This window comes from Cuculus canorus, chromosome 1 (genome assembly GCF_017976375.1).
Source record: "Cuculus canorus isolate bCucCan1 chromosome 1, bCucCan1.pri, whole genome shotgun sequence".
NCBI classification, from domain to species: Eukaryota; Metazoa; Chordata; class Aves; order Cuculiformes; family Cuculidae; genus Cuculus; species Cuculus canorus.
In genome coordinates, this window is record NC_071401.1 from 187,966,236 (window position 1) to 187,981,775 (window position 15,540).

The 15,540-nt window shown below is 37.3% G+C and overlaps 1 long non-coding RNA gene across 1 annotated transcript in view; it reads left to right on the forward strand.

Annotated features, from left to right (window-relative positions):
* Window positions 1-15,540, forward strand: part of LOC128851015 (uncharacterized) — a 102,755-nt gene that overhangs the window by 13,709 nt on the left and 73,506 nt on the right. Inside the window, exon 2 of the long non-coding RNA XR_008448304.1 lies at window positions 2,619-2,717. This is a non-coding gene — a long non-coding RNA (uncharacterized LOC128851015). The remainder of the gene's footprint in view (window positions 1-2,618; window positions 2,718-15,540) is intronic.

Below are 15,540 nucleotides of genomic sequence, written 5' to 3' on the forward strand. Positions count from 1 at the left end.
AGAGGGAAGACCAAAGATTTTAGTACTGTTTGTAATGTTTTGAGAGAAAAGGAATGCATTCCTTACTTTTTTTCATGAAGATACTGAGTGCATGCTTGTTTGTATATAATTGGTACACGGTGAAAATAACACAGCTGCTGTAAATGAACTGACTCCACAGACTTTGGAATATGCAGTCTGTGGATCACTCCATGATGTCTACTGTTTACTCCATGGTGCTGTGAGTTTGAAATAAGGACAGATACTGAAGTCCTTTGTAATTCTTGCATGAAAGAGTTTAAAACACTTCTCCCTCTCCTCGCTGCAACTTGGTGTTCAATACACTCAGCAAGATGACTAAAGAAAGACAAAAAACAACCTTCACCTTGCAGTCAAGTTGTTTATCTTCTATCCGTCTCAGTGGAAAGAAAAGTGTACATTACATGCGTATGCATTTATGCATATTATATAAATATACACACATATTAAGTAGCGTCCCCTTTCCTCATTAACACTTATGTGTTTTGGCAGGCACTACAAAACAAACAGGTGGTCTGTTACGAACTGATAGTGTTGTCAAAGTCTGAAGAGCAGAGGGAAAAAAGTCACGGCTTACATTCAGCCAAACTCAGCATAATTATTATTGGCACTTATTGCAATGAAACCTGTCAGGAGTAGAAAGAAAGATATGTCACTGTGTCTGGCAAAACACAGGAGAGAAGAGGACAGAAATGTTTATAACTCATTTGTATTTAAAGTTCTTCCTGGTGGAAAGCCCATCTCCTTATCCTTCCACGTTTGTTTGGTAAGACAGTCATGATCTATGAATTTTAATAGAACCTAGCCAACTATATAACAATAATGTATGAACAACTGATGGAAAATTCTGTCAGTCACCACATGTCATGTACGGATAGTTTCTCCAGTCTTATAGCCTCCTAATATTAAACCCTAGTTTTCAAAAAAAAAAAAGTGATCCCTGAAATATGTTTACTGAAATACTTCTAGACATAGGAAGAAAATTCCTTCCTAATTCCACTTGTTCAAGCTGTGCCCTGGAACATCTAGATAAGTAGTACCTGTAATACTGCCACTTCACCCTCTATTTTTCCATTTTCACCATGATACATTTAAATGCATTTTTTTCTGAATAAGAATTGAAATTTAGGAAGAGAAATATTAGTCTTCACAGTAACTTATCACAGACTTCACTAGTTAATTATATGGTGAGTAAAATAATTACTCCCTTTATAATACTTTTTAATTTCATTTATCACACAAAAGCTTATATCTTCTTAAGACACCACACCACCATGCAGTGAGTGTGCCAACTACTAACATCACAGGCAGCAGCGTATCACAGACTGTACATAGCCTTGATCATGCCAGTGAAAAGGAACGGACAGAATGGAGTTGGTACTTGGAAAAAAAGGGTTTACATTTTCTCAGAATGACAAATCATGGATCTCAACCAATAGCTTCTGGAAAATAAACTGCAAAGATTTTAGACTGAATGTCATGTACTTCTTTTGAGTTGCAGTGGACAGGCCTCAGGACTGAAGCTAAAACCTACAATTACTTTTCCTAGAAAACATCATTAGCACACTATTGATAGCTGATATGTTGGGGATTTTTTAACATATTCCTTCTTATGCTGTGCTGCCATAAATTAACATACGCACAGAGTATCAGGATCATGTTCGGAGCTTGACTTTCTTTTCTATAATGCATAGAGATTTGTCAAGAAATTAAGAGCTGCATATTTTCACTATGGACTGCATAATGGCATTTTTTAACACATGCTTATGTCTAGCATATGTAGTGTAAGTTTTCAAAACAGCACAATGCTAAATTACCAAGAATTCCCCCCTTAACTACATATGTATACATGCAACTCCCATGTATGTATTATAAGGGAAGAACTCCACTCAAATCAGCCCTCTAGGAAACCAAACCCAGCATCTCAGGTAATTAATGATTTCAGTTAAAATTTCTTACAACTATACACCACCAAAGCAGGGTGCTTCAATCTTTTTGCATGTGATCGTGCATTCACAAGGACGGGCCTTGCTACAGACAGGGATTCCACAACAATAAATATACAAGAAATCTTCTCAAGTAGAAGCATAAATGTTGTTACATTAATGTTTCCACACTTAATCTGATCATCTTTAATATAATACTAGTTTATTAGTACAGTGGAAAATAAATTGCAAGCTTAAAAATATGAGCAGATACTGCAATATTAAACATTTCTTTTCACAAAATCTTTTATTCTTTGTACTCATCCCTCCTTTTGTCCCCTCCTAAAAGAAAAGTCAGAAAAAAACATCAAAATACAATGTGTATTATGGACTATAATATTGACTGACTTTTCAAGTAAATGAGAAGTGCAAGGCTGGTGAAACTGTTGCTGCAAGATGTTGGAAAAGTATTCTTGTATTTTGTTTACCGGAAATCCATGTTTGGTAAGGTTTGAAAGTGGCAACATTTTAAGAGAGGAAGAATTCCAAAACAAATTTCCACAGATTTCCACAAAGTACTTCTAGGTTACTTTTCTACCTTGCTGGTTTTCTAGCTTTTCTTGTAGGTGATGATGCAGGTGAATCTGGTGACTAATGTTGTTTTTACACTTCCAGCTAGTCAAGAGTTTTCCCAGACTTTTGTCCTGTCCATATCCTCCAGTAAGAGATCCATGAAAGGCTTGGGAGAAAGGAAGAAGAGAAAGACAGCAAGTGGTGAGTGTTTCAGTTTGTAGGGCACTGCAATTCACAGTCTATCCTTTTAAGAGTTAAAGCACAAATACTATAACTGCTGAAGTGCCTTGGAGCTGTTACTGACCTTTGTGTGAGCAAAAAAGGGTTCAACTATGAAAGCTGGAGATTCTCTAGCACAGGTGTCGTTGCAGAGGTGTTTTGCTGTTTGTAACACAGTTCAGAGGCACAGTGCTCTCCCCGTCTCTCTGAACTGCACTGGAGACAGAAAAGTTAGTGCTGACAAGCATGGTAGCTGGCTTATGAAATACTCTGTGCAACCATAAACAGTAATTTTGTTCTACCTTAGGGAACATGCACAAGGTAGTGATCTCTGGCACGATCTTATGCAATGAAAACTGAAGAATCATGAAATGGAAAAGTTCTCCATTCAAATACAATTCCAAGATGTGGTTTTTGACAATGACAGTGTCAAGCTTCAGCTGAACTTCAGTGTAGCGAGTCCTGTTCTTATCAAAAGGGGATCATACATTCATGGAGGTCAACGGCCAATTTGTTAACCAAATGTCAATTGCATAGAAACACTTGGGAAAAAGAGATTCTGGTGAACTGAGAAGAAACTGGAAAAATCTGTACCTGCTAATTGAATTCCAATGAATTATCAAGCTAGAATACTGGATGGTATGTTTTTTAAAAAATGTTTACCTAAAACCTATTGTGAGCCTCTTGATCATAGCTGCTCTTGTCACTGGGATATTGAGATTATACTCACTTTAGCTTTGTAATTGAGGTCAGGGGCCTGCTCTTGAAGTGAACCTCTCAATCATCCCCATCGTACTTTTGTGCACATCATTAAACTCTTGCAAAATACACAATCTGGATTCTTTCAGATGAAATTAGACTGTACGCAGAGCCCCAGGAGTATACTCATCAGTTGCTGCAACTAATGAGCACTCAGCATCCAGGGCCAGGCAGCATCCAGGCCAAAGTAAAGCTTGAAACATGTTTAACATAGTTGTGAGGGCATTGGCAACAGCTGTTTTCCCATCCAGACCCACTGCACTAGTGGCTCGTGTTGACATAGTCTGAGTGAACCTCTTCTTTGTCTGACCAAGTATGGTGAGAAAGAGCTGGTTTGGGTTTCTAACTCCAGGGAAAAAAATTACAGATGTGTGAATGTTGAACGGAGAGAGACATTTCCCTTAGCCTCAGGCTTAGAGACATCTTTGTGGCTAGAGAATTAAGACTGTCTGTCACTGCAGGTTAAGCAGCTGTATTAGTGCCCTGGATTTTATGGTTCCCATTTTTAAGTAATGAGTTGACCACACACATGGTGTAAACAGCTGAAGTATTTCATTCAGCACTGGTGGTGCCACAAAATGCTAAGTACCTAGAACTTGCTATTTTAGCTAGCAACCAGTACTTCTGAGTAGCAACAACAGAGCAAGGTGCACTCTAGAGTTTTCAAATGGCACTCGCGAAGTTTTCTTCTAAGACCAAGCAGATCTTGGGAGTTCATTTAAAGTACTCAAAGAAATGAGCTGATATCACTTCTACTACCTTGCATTTGCCCGAGAGTAAGACCATATATATAAATAGTGACTATAAGTCAGGCGATATTCTTGTTACCTCATGTTTGCTGGCTTATATGTCTATATGTTTGCACAGGTATTCAAATTGAGCAACTGTAGCTACAATGTTTTGCTGCCTGGTATCACTGGTTGTTTTGTTGCAGGAGGCATTTGTAAAAAATGACAGATGAGGCAAAAGCCCCAAAGGCTAAAACCTAACACAAGACTATGTTTTTGCTACTGGACTATCTACACACTAGCTAACTGCTTTTTAAGTATATGGAGAAGTGTGTCTGAATTCAAAGCCATCATCCCGTAAACACTCAGAGTTCCAGCAGGTATTTCCATGCAAAACTTGATGCAGATTTCTCTGGGCTACAGCAGTCCATGAAATAACCACCCAGTTTCTCTTTCCACAGAGAGAGACCAACTTAAAATCAAGATATTTTTTCTCCACTTTAAACAAAGAAGTTGAAGTAGGAAAATCAGCATCCAGCTGAACGACAAAATGGACTCAATTTGTTCCCTCCTGCATCTGCCTCCTGAGAAACATAATGTGTGCAGGACAAAAAGGACAGGGGTTCGCATTCAGTGAGATTGGGGTAAAATGGGGAGTTGGGGCAAAAATTCCCTTTCTGTCTGAAAGTCCTCTCCAAGCTGGCATCCTCTAGTTTGCTGGCAGAAATGCTCTGATGACATCTCAGCTGACTTTGGAGAATCTGAGAGCTGCTATCTTGAATCTTTCTCCATTCTTAAAGCAGTCGCATAGCATGTAAACAGGCTGGAAAGTGGGTATATGCCTAGCAGCAGCTATAAGCTTCACACTAGTACAACTAATAATGACCCAATTCTCAGAGCTTGAGTTCTCTTCCCTTCCTTTATGATATTAATTAAAAATCACTGGTTTTATTTTCTACAAAAGCAACAGTGGGAAAAATGATCATACCCTTTTAATTTTCACAAACACTGTGGACTCCTTCACTGAACATCTCTGAGTCATTGTCTTCCTACACAGGGGTTAGGTTGTCTTCTATCAGTATTCACATTGTCTGCTCTTCATCACAACTCTCTAAACATCAACTATGAAATCACAACATCTCTTCCTGCTGTTGAGAATTATGCTAGAACATGTACAGCCACCCCACAGAGCATTGCCTTAGAGCTAGGTCACCTATTGCTCTGACAAAGATGATTTAGGGGTGATTCCAGACAGAGAGAGAAGGGGTGATTTAGAGGTCAGAGTGTGCTGTCAGCAAGAAAGGTTGAAACTGAAATTTGATGGGCTGAATGCATGTTCAGAAATGCCATGCTTTCCTGCCTTTATTATTTTATAGGCATAGCTTTGAAATCTATAGGATAGAGACAAGAAAGTGAACCTCAAATCGTATAATTGTAGCATCTTCCTTTATAGTGTAACTTGGCGTTTTGCTCATTTTTTGTATGCTGAGTATAAGAGGCCACACAAAACCAGTTTTTTTCTTCTTTGTTTTCTTTTACTGTGTCCTGCATTTGAAATCAGATACTCAAAATCAACATCAGTTCTATAAAGATACACACATGTGCACAAAAGAAAAAGAGGGAAAAGAACTAGGCAGTGGAGTCCGGAATGTCTTCAACCAAGCTACAAATTTACATTGTTAAGAAGAGCCAAACCACAGTCACTGCTGATTTAAAGGAACTCTTGTTCTTAGTGACCATCTTCATGAAGGAGAATGCATGGAAAATAAACATTAAAGTTTATAAACAGAAAGTAAATAAATGGTGCCCGGTGTTGGTCACCACAAATTCATTTATAGACTGCTGCACTCAAACCATCTGCCATTAGAACAAAAAAGCACAGAAGTACTTTGAAATGGTAACTTTTATTACAGAGTACGAAAATATCCCAAACGAGCTGAAATTGGGACTCCTTGTCTTTCTGTGTATGTGTGTGCACAGACATGTGCTTTCTTGTTGACATGTATTATTATGGAGGTGAGCTTTCCGCAGACATTGGACTACTCCTTCGCACCAGCTATTTTGAGACCTAGAGTAAAACAAGTAACAGCTTGCAAAAATCATCTCATCTTTACACAGAAGGTCAGCATGAACATTCAGTCTTCTAAAGAGCGCTTGAATTTAAGTGGTGCATATGACTTGTGCCTGACTGTAACAGTTCACTTTTACTCCTATAGGTGCTCTATAGTTCTATTAAAAAAAAAAAAAAAAAACAAACAAAAAACAAAAAACCCTGAAGAGTTGTCTGGAAAACAACAAAAATAGCAATCATATCAGGGTGACTGTGATCCTGGTAAAAGCAGGTTATTGAAAGGTGTCACTAGGTAGGCCTAACATCTATCACTAATTCTATACATTTGTCTATACATAATACAGTAGGGCTTATAATAGTGTTCACATATTGCACACTGTTGCAACAATATGTTGCACGCTGAGGGTGTCTATGTTCTCCCACACTGCAAATGCAGGCTTCTCTCTCCTAGTTTAGAGAAGGGTTTCCCTAAGACGGAATTATGCATAAGGAAAGCAACAAACCACCTTTTTCTGTGCAAGAAGGAAAAACAGCAGTGAAGTTAATAGTTACAGACCGCAGCAAGATACCACCCGTTGACTAAACAGTAACTTGATAACACAGAAAAAACACTTAGAAAAAAACAAACAGTAGCTTCTTCCAACATTAATTTATCAGCTGATTGGCATTTAAGATATGGAGATTGAAAAGGGTCTGGTCTCTAGGTGTAAGATGTCTGCTGCTATTCAGGGGCTGGAAGAGCATCTTCTGGACTTTAACTATGAAATGAAAACTACATAAGCACTGCTTCAAATAAAAATAGCTATTTTTTTCTAAAAAGGTGCTTTGTAACAAATTAAATCTTAAGAATCTTAGTAGAAATTATCTAATAAGTATTATATAAGACATGTACGTCTGAAGAACATACTGTTCATGGTCAATTGAAAATCAGAAAGGGAAGAACCTTGACAAATTCATTGTTGCTGCAAATTATAATTTCAGATACAGTTTTGATGATGATATAATAGTTTTTTAAGACTTTTTGTCTACAGCAAAGTCTCCCAGCTACTTTTTTGGTTTAGTTTCTATCTAAAATAATTTAAGGGCAAAAATAAATTTAAAAGTCCATTAAATGTCTTCCGCAATATGAAAATGGAATCTATTTGGTTAAAATGCAAAACATGGAAATTAATTTATTTTGTGAGATCTCTCTCTTAAGCCTTAGACGAATATTTGCAGAGTATTGTATTATAACTTCAACAGTCTAGAAAAATCTTTGAAAGGTCTAAGCCCAAGAAAATATTATACTGTAATATTCTCTACTGAATAGCTAAGTAACATACAGAGAAAGCACCTACTTCTCTTTGGCAAGATATTCAGCTGACTATATACCAATGGACTTTTTTTTTTTCTCCTTAGAAGGTTATTGCATTGCAGAAAAAATACCAGACATGCCAGCAAAGCCAAACCCAACAAACTGATCAGAAAACATTACTTTATGTTTTGAAAACAGAGCTCTAACGGGCAAAGCTAATGGGCTACTAAACACATCAAACCCTCAAGAATTCATTTTATGAAAAAAACCCACAGTGCTGGATGGTTCTTGTACACCTCCAGTAAACCACAACATAGCTCATGAAAATCAACAAAAGGGCTCTCATTTGCTTTCTTGGGTTTAGATAATGCTCATGATGAAGAGCACAAGAGATGCGTGAGAAACAGAGAGCAGCAATCGCCTCCATTTCCACAGCTTCTTGGGAGTTCAGATACAGAGGATTGTAATCCCTGTTCATTTTCCTGTGTGGCAGCAAAAATCACAGCCCCCAGGCAATGTTGCAATGAAGGGTATAGGTGCCTCTTCTGCAAGTCAGTCCTGCTTTTGGGGAGGCTGGCCCTTTGAGTTAAGTCAATAAAGAACTGTAAACAGAAAAATTGTGTCTGTGGCTATTTCCACAAATAACTACAGAGGGTATAGAAGTATATTAGGTGCCAATGGAAAAGATAGGTTATTAAATGATACTGCTGCAGCAGTAACTCTAAGAGATGTTTGCTTCCAGCATGTGCCTGAACCTATCCCAAGTACTTTTGTGCTGACTGTAAACAGTTTAAATATTTAGAAGCAAGGACTGGTTTTAGTCAGTAATAATATGATGTTGGGGTGGTAAAATGGTGTCCTAGAGAGGATTTTTCTTAGGAAAAAAAAAAAGGAAATTATGAGTTAGCTAGTGCTCCACAACTTTTAATGATCCAGGCTATGTTTTGGGGGTCTGTGTTTGTGTCTAAGCTGCAGCTTGATTCTCTGCAAGAATGAACTGGGGGACCTACTGGAACACACAAGAGTGTTCTTCCTGACCAAAATGTGAGATCTCCAAAGAAAGCCAGTGCACACAAGACAGGGCATACCCATATCTCTTCCCAGAACAACACTGGGACTTCACGGGGGCTGATATACAACCCTGGGCACCTGGAAGAGGTGCACAGTTGATCTGTATTTAGGAAGGGTGAATCTTGTACCTGTGGATATTTAGGGAGTTGACATTTCCTTTATGAAGTAGTCATTTCATCTTGTACCCGAAAGCCAAGTGCTGCTGTCCCACTGAACTTGTGACATGGAATAATTCCACTGGTCTGGGGCTTTTGCCAAAATGGAGAACATCTGCTGGATTCACCTGGAAACAGTGATCACTCAAAATTCCTGTACCTGTATAGAGCTGAGTTAGGACTTGATATGGCAAAAAATTCAGACAGAAATCTGCCATAATTTGGGCCTCTAGTAAGGCCCAATCTTTGTCTGACAGGTGAAGAAAAAAACCCACAGGAATGTTTGGCTGCATATTTCAACCTGTGATAACGAGTTGCAGCCTATCAGGGGGATGTTGAAGGTTGCTGACTTGCTGGAACAGGTGAGATCCACCCTGCATATAAGGGATATGAAAGCAGCCATAGGGAAGAGGAAGTTACTGTCTGGAACAAACACTGTGGGAAAAAGCCTGTTGAGTAAGTTTTCAGTACAGTCACATTGTTTTGAACTATGCTTCTTTATGGTAAAATCAAATTCCAAAAACCATGACTTAATGCCTCACTACAATGAGTGTCAGGGTGGAGATCCCTTTGGCTCACCCTACCCTGTTAACATTACCGTCTTCAGTTGGGAATGGAGGAAGAAATATGAGTCTGCAAGGGAAAAGAAAAAGAAGAAGAAGAAGAAGAAGAAGAAGAAGAAGAAGAAGAAAGAAGAAGAAAAATAAGAAAAAGAGAAAGAAAAAGAGAAAGAAAAAGAAAAAAAAAAGAAAAAGAAAAATAAAAAGAAAAAGAAAAAGAAAAAGAAAAAGAAAAAGAAAAAGAAAAAGAAAAAGAAAAAGAAAAAGAAAAAGAAAAAGAACTAAGAATACTGTTTGTAGCATTCCCAGCATAGGCTTAAGCCAGAAAATACTGGAAGATTAATAGGGAATATTTTTTGCATGAAGTCTCTAGCATGATTTCCATTGCTCTGGACAAGTTCATTTGAATATTAATCCAAATCAGGTCTGCAAAACTTTTTTCAAATATTTCTATGATTATAAATCTGATCAGAATGGTCCATCTATCCGTTAAATTGCTAGCATTCAGTAATTGTGTGTTACATGAAAAAAGAAAATGGACAATGGCCAAAACGGTGAGTGGCTGGATTCCTATCCAGTAATCAGCAGCAGCCTAATAAGATGTGGATTTTTCTGTAAAACCTGACACCAGCTTAGAATTGAAATCTGTTCCAAAAGTGGTTCTGGAAACATTTCTTTTCAAATTAGGTTTTCCTTCATTTTCCTTAGAAATTTTTTCATCACCCAGTAATTATCTTGCTGCTAAAAAATCTCTAAGAGAATCTTTATTGAGATCTTTTCTTCTGTGATACTGAAACATTGCTCCAGAGTAACAATATGAAGTCTTAATAAACAATCATTATTGTTCAAGTCATTGCCTGGAGTTAGTCAGAAGTCATAGAAAGAAGAGTTCAATTTCTTGGTCTGTGAAATAGCTTGGTGAAAGTAGTACATGTATTTAGATCCTAGCTCAGAGAAAATAATAATAATACTGTTAAATACCTCCTAGAATGTGGAACAAAATCAAATGAAGTTCCATTAATCTGTCTCAGGATGGGAGACAACATCATCCCAAATCCTAAATCACATCTGGTAAGCCACCAGCACAGCACAAGAATCCCTTTTGTATGGAGACTGCTAGATAGTCTCTGGACTTCCAAATGGCATTTGGCTCCAGTTCTTATGCATTATATACCTGGTCTTACAGCAGCGCTGAATTACAGCTAGCCCAACCCAAAAAGTACAGAAAATTACATAACTTTTTCACTGTTGTTTTAGGAGAGTTTTCAGATATAACCTGGAGTCCTACACAGTCCTACACAGAGTTTGTTATTCCTGTACAAATACTGTGCACTACTTAGGAGTGGTCTATTCTTAAACTCATTATAGTAATTTTACTCTAATGTAAATAGCAACGATACAAGTGTTTACAAACGAGTCTTTGCTCCCATATCCCTGTCAAGGCCTTGCCAGCTTCCTGCAGGGAAACTCAGTGACGCAGACCTTTATTCACTGGAAGGCCTGTGTGTTTATTTGCAAACAAAACATTTGCATGTGATCCGAAGCCTATGATTTGCCTACCATATGTTGTCATCCCAACCATGTTTGTTAACACCAGACTGAAAAAATAGGAGGGAGTACCAATGTCAAAAGTTCAATGGCACATAGAAAGCCTGGGCGCATATAAAGCATTAACTGTTGTTTATCAACAAAGTCACATATAATAGTATGACATCCTTTGTGTCTATATGGCAATCAAAAGATGGAGAGTAAACGATAATTTCTCTAATTATACACAGTGAACTTGTTAAGACTCTAGGGCAAATCTTTGCTTTCTTTTCCTCTTTAACAAGAGAAGCTTCCTAAACAGTTTTTTCTGATTTATTTGAATGTTACTGTTCTAGTACTTGAATTTTGTATTGAGGAGTCACTCCTTTTTCAAGATTTAAGATTTTCTTCTCTTTCATCCTATGAGGAATGGGCAGCATCACATTGCCTGAAGGGTCTTGCAGATAAAAGCATTAGTACGCTAAGCTTTCTACCTGCTTTCTTCTTTCACTCTATTCTTCTACAAATGCTGTTTTTCAGCAGTCAGTGCTTTTGCATTCTATACTAGCATGAACTCTCATACCAAACATTTGAGAAAATGCTCTCCTATAAAGACCAATGAATAAGAAGTGTCAAAATCACATCCTATATTTTCACGGAAACAGCCAGGCAAAGGATGCTGACTCCACTTTGACATGGAGATCTTGTGGGATAGTTCACATCAACCTCATTTCTGTGCTGGCATGACAGAATTACTGGTGATAAAGGTCACACACTTTTAACTTTCACAGAACCTTAATATTCCTGGCTACTCTGTAACTAACAGCCACTTGGGGTCCTGAAGACTTATTTCACTTAAGTTACTCTAATTCAGCATCAGTAGACTGCATCAAGGCAATGATGATGCTGTGAATGCCTAACTGTGGTTAATGCCTCAATGGGACTCCATGTTTTTTGGATGAAGGACATCATCAACATACCAATAGAAGACATTAACTACAGTTGGATTTCAGGAAGGATTTATGAAACAACACACTTTGATTGATTTTAACACGCAATCGGAAATAATATAGCTATGTCAAGGAAGCATTCAGCCTAAAATAATCTTCCCAACTTCTTAGCCATTGTAAGAAAATTTATGCAGCACAGCACTGTGCTAACATAGCTATATTGCTCCTGGGGCCCTCTGCAGAGAGCTGTACTGTGTCATAGAGACACGACAGCTACTTTAAAATAGCTTAAAAATAAGTATTTCTTATGTGCTTATGCCTTCCAAGGCATACAGATTCCCAAACTGCGTACATGGTGGATGATCCATGCACAGTGGGATTTCTGGAAGTAAGTAGATAAAGTCTGTTAGAACTCTACAGTGAAAGAAAACTATTCAAAAACATTTCTTATGTCTGAAATATCACCCCAGCTTCAACTCAGTAGCACACAGGCATATCATGATTTTGAAAACACCCATTTCTGTTCCTGAATTTAGTCCAAAAGTGGTAGTGACAAACAAAAATAACAGGAAATATATTCAGGACCCCACATGTACCAACCCTCATATCCGATCTAACCTAACTAAACCTAACCAAAAGAATTAATTTGAAAGATGAGTTCTGCAAAGAGTGAAATGTTTCTAATGATGGTATTGTATTACTTAAACTTACATTTTGCATCGCAGCATCTCAAGGGTCAAAAGAGAATGAGAGGCATTGACTTTCTGTTGTGTTTGTACACGGTAAGAAAAAAGTTTTGACTGTGTCTTTAGAGACAGCTAACAATAAGGGAGAACTTCAGAAGTCTGCAGAAAAAAAAATAATTACAAAGATAAATATAGAAAGCAACAAAATCCAGATAAACAAGAGCATGTAATAACCTGTATCTTAGGCAAAGGTTCTCATTACACAGCTGGACTTAAGAAATGGGATTGTCAGGGTGTTACCCCACTACTTCCTTGAGCCATCTCCTAAAAGAATACAGATGCTACAATCACATGTAGAGAAGTTCCTGTTCTAGCAATAGATGAGTCTTATCTGGTCCCACTCAGACTGAACTCTTTATCAGAGTTTTTGCTAATATGTTTCTAGCTTATTTTAGTTTCTTGCTCCATGTTTCCTCATCACCCTTTCTCTCACAACCCCTTTATTAAGTTTTCTGCTGACAGAATAATTTTCAGGCCTTGGAGCCTAGGAAAGATTTCTGAGGACTTGAAAAGATAGACCTTCAGTTTTGTTAGGCAATGAAACTATGGAATAAAACATGTCAGAAGTGCTAGATACTCTTTTATCCTCTTAACCAAGAAGTCAATTTGTGTAGCCCAGTCAGACCCTTTCGTAAATTATTACTATGCTACATGTCCTAATAGAAGAAAACTTCATCCTTTATATTCTGACAAGTCCTTCTGTCAAGACCTCCTTTTATCTAGACTGCCTATTTTAAAATACATATAACTGCCTGGAAATTAATGTATCTTTCTTACAAAGTTACTTTTATTAACATTTCCAGAATGAAAACCATATCTTCTCTGAATTCTGCTTCTGTACTTGCTTATAATTCAGATTCAGATCAAATCAAAGGAAAGCCTAAAAAATAATTGAAAAATCTCTACATATGTTTTTTGTTTGGATGAAATATGCAATAAATTCTCATGAAGTCTACTTTCACTTCTACTGCTAGACCCATTAAGTGAGAAAACATGAGGGAAGAGAAACAGATGCATAATTTTGATTTTTCACTTTATATATCTCCTTACAATAAAGCTAGAGATAAAATTAAATCATAAATGCTATAAACATTTGGCAGATTTAGGAAAGTTGTAGTCTGAAAGAAAAATAATGTATTAATAGTGATCTAGCAAAGCAAGGAAGCTACTAACATCTTGTGAGCTTTGGGCTACTGCAGCTGTCCAATACTAGCAATACGACAGTCTTCAGAGCATGCAGTTTGTAAGCAGAGAACATCAGCTGGTGTTGTGTGCCTTGTTTTTTATGAGATAGAGAGCAGTTGTCAGTTGATTCTGTGTTTATGCCTCCAAACCAGAAATGTCTCCGTTTTCCTGTGAGCAGGTTGTTGGCCACATCTATGCTCCAATTCCAAACCAGGAAAAGAATGGCTATGTGCTATGCTTATTTCCTCATTCCTATGCAAGAGTGGCTTCATACAGAAGTCACTGGAAATGACACACTACTCTTTCTTTGGAATTGTAAGGCACTGGGATGCATGTAATATTTGTCTTTACAGCTATCTGCTTCATGTCTTATAAGTGGTACTGCAATATGAATGGTGTAATGCAAATAAATAAAAACCAAGGGAAAATCTAAAAGTTTTTCTTTGCCACGGAAACACAAAGTTAACCAACAGCTGACTCACAAGTTATGTACATTACTGAGTGATGTAGTATGAACAAGGAAGCAGTTGGGTTTGGGTCACTGCAGTCTGCTGCAGTTCTAGGACCACATGTCCCACTTCATGTCTTTGCTGGCATTGAAGTTCTCACCAGTTGCTGGTACTAGATCCTCACCTTCGCAAAGAACACAAACTGCAAAAGGACCTTGCATTTATAGCAAGGGTAGTGTTCACACATAACCTCCTACATGATTAAAAAGTTTATTACCTTATATTTATTCTTTATGTATCAAAGTTAACTCTGCTTAGAAAGAAGCTTTTGTAACAAAACACAATCATAAGTCAGTCTCTGGGTTACACAAGTAAAGCAGGGAGAAAAACGATGTGCTGCAGAAACCAACTTTTCCAGAGAGATCAGTTTTACTGATCTTGGTAGTAAACCAAACTAATGAAAAAGTAAATGAAAAAAAATACTGTTGATGATTGAGCTATAATATTACTAATGTATTAAAAATATTTTTATTTAATTGACAAATCCACACTTCGAGTGACTACTAACATGCTCTACTCAGAGTAATTACTCACTCATCTGGGATTCAATCTTTCTTTAGAGCATCACATGCCATCATGGAAAATCCCTCTTACGTATTATTCTCATTGCTCCTTTAACAAGAGCATCTTCCATCAGTAATGTGAGACTTGGAGCAATAGAAACAGGCAGTTAAGGGGTGAGTAATTACAGGAGGAGAAAAGGGTATTGCACATATTACTAAACATAAAACAGAGACACTACTATAAGACATCCTTGCAACAATGCAGAGGCTAATGCATTTTGAAAATAGCCACCCAAATACTTCTCACTCTTTGACCCAGTTTAATTATTCTGAAAATGAGTACAGAATAAAGAATTTTGATACTCATTTGTGAGAAGCATTAATGCAAACCTATATTTTCCCTTCCAATTGAGGTTCCATTTCCTGCCAGATGAACCATGAAGTGGTAACAGCTTGGGGGTACATTTTTGATATGAGAGCTCTCCTAGGAACAAGCCTTTGAGATACAGTGAGAACCAGAGAAACCAGAAGAGAGGAGTATACAATGAGAATTGATATAATAAAGGACATATGCTGTTAAAAGATTTAAAAAATATTTAAAAGGAGTTAATATATTACACAAATAAAGCTGATTGATTGCATTTGCAGTTCAGTTAAGCAATTTCAAGAGTGCCAGTTTAGTATTCTCATTCTATAATGGCTGTGATAATTCATCATATTTGCTTTCCTACTTGTAATCATATTTTA